Source organism: Grammomys surdaster, unplaced genomic scaffold (assembly GCF_004785775.1).
Source record: "Grammomys surdaster isolate TR1022 unplaced genomic scaffold, NIH_TR_1.0 211, whole genome shotgun sequence".
In the NCBI taxonomy this organism is placed as follows: domain Eukaryota; kingdom Metazoa; phylum Chordata; class Mammalia; order Rodentia; family Muridae; genus Grammomys; species Grammomys surdaster.
Window position 1 is genome coordinate 4,966,691 of NW_021604656.1, and position 10,635 is coordinate 4,977,325.

The window sequence follows — 10,635 nt, forward strand, 5'->3', positions numbered from 1 at the left end:
GGAGCCTTTAAGAGAAGCCTCTGACCTCCTGGGGAATTTTTCTAGTCCCCATGGACCCTGGGTCATCCTGAAGCTGATGGGTCCTGTTTGGGCCTGGGTGCTGGCTTCTCAGTTTTTGTGGTGAGAGATGCCCTGGGAGAGGGCTGAGTAAAGAGAGTTCTTGGGTGTGCAGAAAGAAGGGAGGGAGGATAGCTGTCTCAGGAAGCTTAGGGTGACCTGGTGAGAGTCTTTACCATGAGGGGTGTGTCTGAGCTCAGCTGAGATTTGAGGTGGAGCAATGCTGCAGGTCACCTAGCTAAACATCAGGCTCTGTGGAGTCTGGGGGCTGGGCTTGAGGGCAGGGCTTGATTGCTTGTACGGTTAGAGGTCCAGGGAGGTTGGTGACGATCCTTTTGTGTCTCTGTTCCTCTCTCTTCCCCTCATTTTGCTTAGACAATTTAATAGAGATATTGAATAGCCAAACAGGCCAGACCCCAAATATGAGCAAATCCAAACCCAGGCCCCTTCCCTAAGAGGTCGAGTGCCCCTGATTGTGGATTCTGGACATCTCCAACAGGCTCTTTCCTCTGCCCTGCTTACAGCATTTAACAAATTCATTTGGGACAGACACAGAGGTGAAGATGGAGAAGAGAAACAACTGCCTTTTCTTCTTAAGTGTCCCTGGGACACCATTCCGGCTTGGAGGATTCTCACTAATCTTATCCCTGTCAGAAAAGGAACGATAAAAGCAGTGTGGGCTTTAGAAGCAAATCCCCTTCCTGCGCTTGCTGGGTTTCTGCGATCCCCACTACTGAAGTGACTTGCCGCCATCCAGGCTTCCTCTCCGAGAGGGCTAGGGCACAAGGATTTCACATTACACTCCTGTACTTTTCATATTTAAATTTGCTTGACTCTCTGGTTTGACTTCCCACTGACCCTTGAAGAACTGGGGTATTTTAAGGAGGGAGGGGGGACAGATCTCATTATAGGAAATGAGAAAAATGGGGCAGAGTTTGAAAACGTTTAATGACTGAAACACGATGTTCCAAGTCGCTATTGTATCAGGGTTGAAGTCACTGTTTGGTTACAAGTCTGTTAGGTCTAAGCGGGGTTGATGACATCTGTTTAATTTTAGATGTCTGGAATACATTCTGAAAATAATGAAACCCAAATGTATGACCAAATTAGAGAACAATTTTATCTGCGACAGAGAAAGTTTGAAAATCAGAGCAAACATTACAACTGAACAAAGCTTTAAAAGGCCCATCAAGCCTTTGGTCATCTCGCCTTGACTTTTTCCCAGTGGGTCTCCACGGTTGGGAGGACGTTCCTTGTGGTTTTTTCCTATGTGCCTCAGACTTTATTATGTAATTTGATACCCATTTTCTTGAACTTTCTCTGGGTGCACACTCCGTACTGTATGGTCCACTCTAAAAAGACCATATTTATGTAAGCGAAAACCCTGTGCCAGACAACTGTAGTGATGCAGCAAAGGGCTCTTCCCACAAGGCCACTCGTCAGCCCTCACATAACGGGCTGGCTCATACCAGGCTATCAGAGATAGCTCATCTCTGTTTTCTCTGAACCCTATCTATATGAGGGGCTTGGGCATGCAGGGATGCTGGGCCGGGTAGGGCGGGGTTCTCCTTTCTCCCCAGAAGGTTCTATTATGGTGAACTCTTCCCACTGTTGGGTGATGAATGCAAGGAACTCTTCCTCATGGTCCCTAGATAGCCAGCACGCAGGATGATGGAGGTCTACTTTACTGTTCCCATCTGAGAAGCCTCGTAAGAGTGGGACAGTCCCCTGACCCTCCCTACTGCCAGAGTGGCCCCGGGGTCTAACATGCTCCTCCACCCATGGTGAGACCTGTGTGCGGAGACAGGAAGCAAATGATCAAGGAGGTTTCGTGGACACTTTTGAAGGTCTCCTGCCAGGCCAGGTGAGTCTGTCCCAGATAGGTGCCTCCACCTTCTGGTTATTTGTCTGCTCTAAGTATCTGCCTTGTCTACTCCTCTGGTGTTGGCTCTTGTTGTCTTTTGGGACCTCCTTCTCTGTTGAGGCCCCTCCAACCCCACCCTCTGCTTCAGCAGGCTTCAGTGCCCTTGGTATTTGTATCCTGGACCATTAGGTCCATGGGTTATTAGCCATACATTTTGCCCGGAGCTTTGGGTTTGTTTGTTGGATCTTATGAGGTGAAAGAAAGTTGCTTGCCCTAGAGTAATGGTCAAGGTGACCCTGGTTTGTAGGGAATGAACTGCACATCTGGGGTAGATCTTAGGCCTGGAGAGGCCTCTGGTCTGGGCTCTGCAGAAATGAGTGAGTCAGGGAGGGATGTTAGATACTGTCGACAGACTGACAGATGGATACTGCTGATCTGCCCAAACCCTGAGTTGGGGTCTTGTGTGTTTTGTGTGGCAGCTTTTGGGTCGGATCTTCCCACATCTAGGCTTGTAGTTACTGACCCCATAAGTTGAGGGGTATCAGTGGCTGTGTGCTGCATACATCAGAAAGATGGGCTCATTGTTGAGCTATTTCACGGGTATATTCGCTCCCAGGGATTCTATGGTACCTACAGGGCAGTAAGCTGGGGCCAGAAAGGAAAGGGGATAGTTGCCAAGGAACTGTGTGACTGCAGGGCACTGGGATGCAGCTAGGTGCTCACTTAAAGGTTGTGGAGGGAGCCTGGGCTAGCAGTCTGAACATCTTGCCCCTGCCTGGGACGCTCCACACAAATATCAGCAAGTCAGAACTTAAATGGGCCTCAGTCTGAAATCTGTAAAACCTAAATGTCGAAAACACAGACAATAAACCTGGATTTGAAACCCATCGGCATGGTCTGGGCAAGTTAGAGGAGCTTTAGTTTTTGTTGTTACACACAGAGGCTCCTTAGAACCAGCTTGTCTCTAGGGATGTCTTCACCTGTCCAAAATGGAGGCGGAGGAAGAACATGGCCTCCGTAGACAGGTGCTGGCTTTCTACATGCCTCCTACACACTCTGAGGTGTGGTCATAGGTAAATTCTGCATGTCTCTTGGTCTCAGGATCACCAGCTGCAAACAGAAACCAGAGTTCCCCTCTGCCTTCCTCGCTGGGGTGCATAAATGCTTGCAGGGGCAGGGGACGCGGTGTGTGTGACAATTACGTAGGAGGCAGGTAAGCTGCGTGGAGCTGGCCTGCCAGTGATGCTGCTGGCTTTAGGACGGCTGTTCTGGCCAGGATAACATGACTCCAGGTAGACCCCGACTCTGTGTGCTTTGCACACTATTCTGAGCTGGGCATTTTCCTATGGCTCAGGATCAACATTCAGGTGACCTGTCTATGGAAGTCGGGTGGTAACGGGGGCTGGGTGGACCAGCTTTGTCTGTTTGTGGCTGGAATTCACGTCATTTGTAGGGGTCAGAGTAGCTCTATGTCCTGACTATGGTATGTAGGTACACTCATGGCATCTGGTGCGAGGCCTACCTGATGGCATCAGAGATCCTTATGTGTCAGAAGGGACGCTGGGAAAACGCAAGGATCGGTGCCTCCTTTGCTCTGGGATACCATCCCCTCTTGGGGCCTTGCATCCACTTTGCGCATGCGCAGCTCATACGCTGTGCGCCGTGGTGGGCGGTGCCCAGAACGCTGGCGTTCCTACACAGCCAGGCAGCTTCACAGTGCCATGGTGTCAAGTTGGCACCGTCACCTGACTTCCTGCTTAGGAAGATTCAGAGCGTGATGGTCCTGTTCATGGACTTTAACATTTGTAATGTTACCTTGTCATGAATTAATGTCAGATCCCTTCACATTTCTCAGAGACAGGCGGAGGACAGAGGGTGGGGCTGTTTGCACCTGTCGGTGGGATTGGAGCATTTCTTCACTGGGATGCCACAGGGGCCGCCAGGGCTCTTCATGCCTCCTAGCTGAGATACGGGGCTAGAATAGTGTCTTTCTTAGAGAGTTTGATGAGTTAAGGCGTGTAGAGAGTTAAATACAACCGCTGGTACATAGTAGGTGTTCAAGAGACAATAATTGCTGCTAATGATGCCTGCGACAATGACAATTATTTCTAGACGTCTCCGTTGCCCTGCCACCCTACCCCTGTGATGGCCGGGACAGTAAGACTGGATGACTAGTGTTTCTTCCTCTGCTACGCTCAGCAAAAATGGCCCTTACGTCTTCCCATATAGCGTCTCAACTTTCCCACGAACCCTTCAGCCGTGAGGTTATAAGGCTTTGGAAATTAATTTTTTAAATCATGCTCTCTGACCCTTTAAACTTTATTTCAAATCCCTCCTCGTGCCTTAATGAAGCGTGGGCTATTTTGGGTGCTTAGGGAAGTGTGGCTGACGCTGTGGCCTTTTAATTGACATAGGAGTTCACACGGCCCCAAATATGTATCTCTATAATTAAGAATAAAAATCAGCACCCCCAAGGCAGGCTGTGTTAGTGAACATCACATTTAATAGAGGATTAGGATGTGGAGTTAAAGTCGCCCAAGGGGACTTTGAGAGACTTCAAACACCTTTTTGGAAAACAAATTAATGTGGTTTTCGGAGAGCATTTTCCAAAGACGGTGGAGGCTTTTCCTCGGGCTCCCTTGCTTTCTTTTGAAATGTATTTTTAACACTTGTGTAAACAGTTTGGGCCCGTGACATGGGGCTTCCTGCACTCCCTTATTAGCTGGTGTCTCTGGGAGAATTTGGCTCATTATCTGGACATTTTGTTCTCCCAGGGGCCACCACTTTCTTCTTTCCTGCTGCCTGGTGGTATGGGGCCACTTGGTTTGTGGGTCAGTGGCTTCCCCATCTCCCTGCCAAGCCTACCTTTTCTAGGTTTCCTGAGAGCACGGGTCATTCCCTGTGGGACAGGGCTTGGATGGCTGCCCTGCTGTGGGCTCAGCTGAGAAGTGGACAGAAGCATCCGTGGCTTCTCTTCCTCCAGCCGTTTCCAGATGCGTGGGTGTGTGTGAGGCCCCACAGTGTCTGCCATCTCCCTTGCAGATGCTTTGGCAGTCTCTGCCAAGCTGTGAGTGAACCTGAGACTCTACAGGGGACTCTTCACAAGCAAAGTCCCAAAAGACTATGTAACCCCTCAACACAGTCTTTATTGGTGTATGTAGGCCAGATTGAGGATGCCAGTTCCCTTTGGGAGCCCTTGGGGTTATGCTTAGCTAGGGGGACCCCTGTAAAGGTTTAACCCTTCCAAGAACATGGGGCAGAAACTCTAAATTGTGCCTGTTGAGTTTGCCTTTTAAAATGAATCCTTCCCATGTAAAATGGGGACAATTAATAGCTATCATTAATAGCTAGCACTTATTGCCAAACCTGCCGGAAGTGTTGATTTATTATTTTTTTAATAACTTTTAAGCATGAAGTCCCATTGTTGTCCCCCTTTGTCAGAGAAGGGGAAACTGAGGCCTTGGGAGATTCAGTTAGGCAATGCTTCAGATGAGAGATAAATAATGCCATCTGCCCATTTCTGTCACCTGCTGAAGTTGGCTCAGGATCTGGCCAGCCCAGCCCTGACTGTGGGCATCGTACGAGGCAGAGGTCACATCCACCTCTTGTGGCTTGATATCCCATCCATCTACCCATTTCCAGGATGGCAGGGGGCATGTGGAAGTGTGGTACTCTCTTCATTTCTCAGTGAGCATCGCTCCTGGATGACAGTGGCCAGTGACCTCCAGTCTGGCTGATAGATGCAGTTCATTCAGCAAGGGGGTAGGAGGCATGTCACGACCCACTAACACATCTGTTTCTGTTGCTACCTGGCATATAGGGCAAGGGGCTCAAGAAGCAGAAAGGAGGGAGGTGTGGTCTACTGGTCTGGGGATGGAAACACGTCAGGCCCTGGTGACTTGTTCCTGAAGGCTCTTCTTGCACACCTACAGAGGGGACTCTGGTTTTAGGTCACCAGACCCCAGTCACCAGGACTGTCTCTTAGTAGGGAAGTTTGCCCCTAGAGAGTGATATCGTGGGAGGTTGGCCCCAGGGCAGGCACTGTGCTGAGACTGTTTGGGGACTGTGTGGTTACGGTGAAGAAGCAGAAGGCAGGTGACTGCCACGGTCACATAGTCGGCTCTAACCGAAAGAACCTACTACGCATACTTTCACTCTGGTGCCTGGGAAGGAAGAGCTGAGGCAGGAGGCTGAGGCAGAGCCCTGGGGGTGTGGTGAGAGGTTGGGAAGGAAGTGGACAGTTGTGGAGGATGACAGGAAGTGGCAAGGCAGGAGGCTGGGAGCGGTGGGAGGCAGTCCATGTCCAGAATGACAAAGACTTCATCCAGGGGTATTAGGTGTGACTTAGCAAACAGCTCTCCAGAGCAAGACGGGAGAGAGAGAGGGAGAAACGAAGCAAGGTGAAGTACAGCAACACCCCAGTCTGAAGCGCTTGTTTTCTCTGTGTGATGTCACTATTCACAACATGTCTGACCAGAAGTATCTTGAAGTGGGAGGGCCTTGATTGCCAGGTGTCGGGAGCTTCAGTATAGTGATCAGATGGTCCCTTGCTCTGGCTTCCCAGACACTGGTCTGCAGGGTGATGCACTCTTCACAGAGGACAAGGGTGTCAGGAGGGAAGTCGAGTTATGAGGTCATATCTGTCTACTCTTGGGGAACAAGGCTCAAGGGCAAAGGCAGCATGAGGCCACAGTTGACGCCGGACCAGGGCTTCCTGTACTCAGCAACATGAACATCTGTCCGTCTGCGGTGTCTAAAAGCACATTTCTCAGTGAGAAACTTTTGGAAGCAAAGACCTTGGAGCTCCCCGCCTACCTCTCCCTCTGAGCTCAGGCAGGTCCTAGACTGGTTTCAGATGGGAACCTTTCCTTGTGTATGCCCAGTCCAACGAGTCAAAACCAGCATAGATCCCCTAAGAAATAATCTAGGGATATTTAGTTGGAAATATTTCTTTTCTTAGAAATGTGGTTGTGAATTTAGGGCAAAGAGGCACATAGAGCATACCAGAGTGCATTCATGCACCCTTTCAGGACAGCTTTGGACCCGCAGGGAAGCCGGAGCACCAGCCTGGCCCCAGTGGCTCTGCTGGCTCACACTAAGGACACGGTGGTTGACTTTAGCTCTTGTTCCTCCTCTTGATTTTAATGCCACCGAGCCTTGGCACACCACTGTCACTGTAGGTTTTTGGACGTTGTACTTGGTGCATCATGCTAACTTAAGGGCATGGGCTCTGGGCTGGTTCCCTGTCTGAGGCCTAGCTAGGAATGGATAAGGGATAGACAGGCTGCTTCCCTCTCTTAAGCCAGATCGTGCACCTTTGGCTGTCTAGTTCAACCTCAGCCTGCTTGGCCCTGAGGCTTCTGTGGCTTTGGTGACTTCTAAAACCCTGCCTGCACTCCACTCCCCCCACCCCCCACCCCACTCCCCGCCCAGGACTTGACTGAGGCCCAAGATCACCTATGATGCACTTTCCTGCCTGTAGGGGTAGGGCCTGCTCCTGAGTCTCTGCCAGTGCCTACAGGTTGATTGGTGGCTTTCACACTTGTCTGGCCTCGTTTGCCTCACCCTGCCCTGCCCAGGGAGAGGGCTCACTGATTTGGGCAAGGTCTCTCCTTCTGAAGCTTCCTGGAAGGCCTTGAATGGGAAGAAAGGGTGAGGTGAGGTCTGAGCTCTGTCTTAGGAAGGGAAACACTTGCCCAGGCCCTGTGGGCTGCCAGGCCTATAGCAGCCACAGACAAGTTTCTGCCAAGGAACAAAATAATGAAGGGTCCCTGAGAAGACCTAAAAACTCAGTTTGCAAGAACAAAGTTGGGAAGTCACCCATGTTCTCTTGTGTGTAGACACCAATGCCAGAGAAGAGCAGGAACTTCTCTAACTCACCTTGAGTTGGTGACAGAGGAGATTCAGGTCTTGGTCCCCTAGCCAGTATGTTCAGATCCCAGGACTTTCTGTGGGCCAGACAGAGGCCTAAAGATAGGACAGCAGACCACACTGTCCTACTGCCAGGCCGGTGTCCCTTCCAGGAACACCCCACTACAAGCAGCCACTAATATTCAGGTACAAGGCATGTGCCTGTGCGGAGACCTGCCCTGGGTGGGGCTCACAGAAAAATCCCGAGTCCACTCCAGACCTGGTGCCAAGTTGCACAAGAGCCATGTGGCTGTGGTTGTGCTAATGTTGTCTTCCTTCATGAGGCAGAGTGACTCAGCAGGAAGAGGTGCCAAGGGAGGCCAAGATGGCGGGCCCTAGGCCAGGAGGAGGTTCTGTCTGCTACACCAACTGAGGTACTCATAAGAGGAGGCAGAGTGGACAGAATCTGCCTGTGTAGCTGGAGCCAGAGTTGAGGTGAGCAAGGTGGGAATGGGTAGAGTGAGGGTACATGATTTCTAATATCCCGGAGAGAGAGCTGGCTTGGGGCAGTGGCCCCAGGAAGGACCACCAGGCTTAGTCAGTGTCCCTGTATGGGTCCCTCAGATCTGTAGGGAGCTGTCTGCTTTACTGCCCAGGTGTGGCTCAGGATTGTGGAGCACCTGATGACTGGATAGGGGCAAGTGTCATGGCCTCCTCTAAGTCTCATGGCTCCCATCTGCCTGTTGGGAATGGCATCTTATGATTGGTGGCCTTGTCAGAGGAGGGAGGGAGTGGAGGAGGCTGCTTGACAGGTACAGGATGTGAGGCCATTTGTCCCTACACTAGCGAGTCCCACAGCCAGTCTCTAACCTCCCCCCATAGTCTCCAGGCCAAAGCCTCATCTCTGACCTGACTGAGACCTCACGGGTTCAGGGATGACATTCAAGGGCTGGATCGAATGCCTTCTCTCTCAGCCTTCTGGCCTAGGGTCCTGGGAGCACAGGGATGGTTCCTAAGCGGCCTGCTCATACGTCTCATTTCTAACCCTTCTTGTTAGTGACAGTAAGTGTCAGTCTGCTTCTCAGAGAATAAATAGAAGAGATATGAAAAGAATATGGCAGCTAGCCAAGATATAGATGGATCCTGACCCGGCTTCTCTGTCAGGAGTAGAGTCATGCTGGGGAGGATGTGGAGAAACCCTTCTTCTCCTGGGAACTCAGGCTTTTCGTGTCCTAGAGCTGGAAGCCAGGCCTGCCATTGAGCCACTGGCCCCATGCAACCCAGAAGACTCCTGGACTCTGACAAGACACATGCATGCATGCTGGGAGCCATGTCCTGCAGGCCTGTGGAAGGGTCACTACCTACTCTCACCACCCTGCCCCACCTAGGCAGTAGGTAGCTCTGTGACTGGCTCATGATCTAGTTCCAGCCTGTTTCTCCCTCCATGAGCCAGGCCCTGGGCTGACCTGTCTGCTGACCCCGGCTTGCTTGGGTGTCCATACCTCTGTCCTAGAACCTTTTACCCAAGTACTGAGTAAAGATGGACAGACAGTGTTTTCTCAACATACCTGGCTTCCCTCCTTGGAGATCATCTTTGGCAGAAGGGATTGTGCCAGGTTAAAGGGTGTGTGTGTGTCTACGTATGTAAGTGTATGTGTGCACCCTTGAAGGGTAAAGGCTGTCCATGTGGGGAGATGCCTAGCTGGAGCTTCAGAGAGAACTCAGTTATAGAGCAGACAAGGAGGGTTCTTCCTGTCCTCAACTACCACTGTGCTAGGCACACGCAGGAAAAGGCTGAGGGAGGTGCTAGAGTAAGGAAGCCGCAGGGTCTCTAGATTGGGGAGCCGATCTTAGAAGATCCATTAAGTCTATGGTTTTGCCAGAGATCTACTTGTAGGTAGGTAATGAAAGATGACCAACCCAAATGAGGCACTGGCCTCACAGGGGAGATTTTTGCTGTCACCCCTTAGCATGGGGCCAGTACAGGATGAGTACCTGGGCAGGATGCCCAGGCCAGCACTGCTGCAGAACCCTCTTCCCTCTGGCAGCCACCCAGCTGAGTGGCCGAAGGTTTAGAAGTTCCCCATAAAACAGAAATCATGGCACTCTTGTCCATATTTGCAAGGAAAATAAACCCCAAACTGAAGAGAGTGGATCTAATGTTCTTAAGTATAAGTTTTTCACCCGTAAATTTTTTTAATTAAACCTTTGGCACCCATTCTGCCTGGAGAGCCAGGGTAGATGGCAGAATTACAGGACCATTTGAAACGTGTGAATCTAGTGAGATGGTCCACGAACCCATGTGGGCATGGCAGCAACTGGAACTTTAATGACTCTGTGGTGGCTTAACAGTTGTGCTTGGCTGGTAGGGTTGTGCCTGGTCTCTGCAATGTTTTTTTGGCATGTCACAGTTTTGCTTTGGTAACAAGCGCCCAGGCCCTGGGACAGGCAGGGAAACGGGTGGCCCTGCCTTGCGCTTCCATTTTGATAACTATCTGGAAATTTGTGCAATCATCTTGCAGAGTGACCTGGGAACCCAGCTGTAACTTGAATTGTAGGCAAACTCCTTCTAGGTCTTCATGAAGGTATTTGTGTATCCAGTTGCCTTGCTTGCTCCAAGGTGACCAACCCCAATCTACTGAACAATGGAGGTTCAATTTGATTGCGTCATTTTTGATAGAGAAGCAAGGCATGTTAGGGTGTGTGGTGCAGGCACCAAGGCATTGTTTCATGGTGGCCTGGGTTACGGGCAGATAGCAAATGGATCCTGAGTCTGCCCACGGCAGCATGCTAGAAGAACAGGTTGCTGGCATCACGAAGACATAGACTGTCTGTGGAAGGCAGATTTTAGTACCACCATGAGG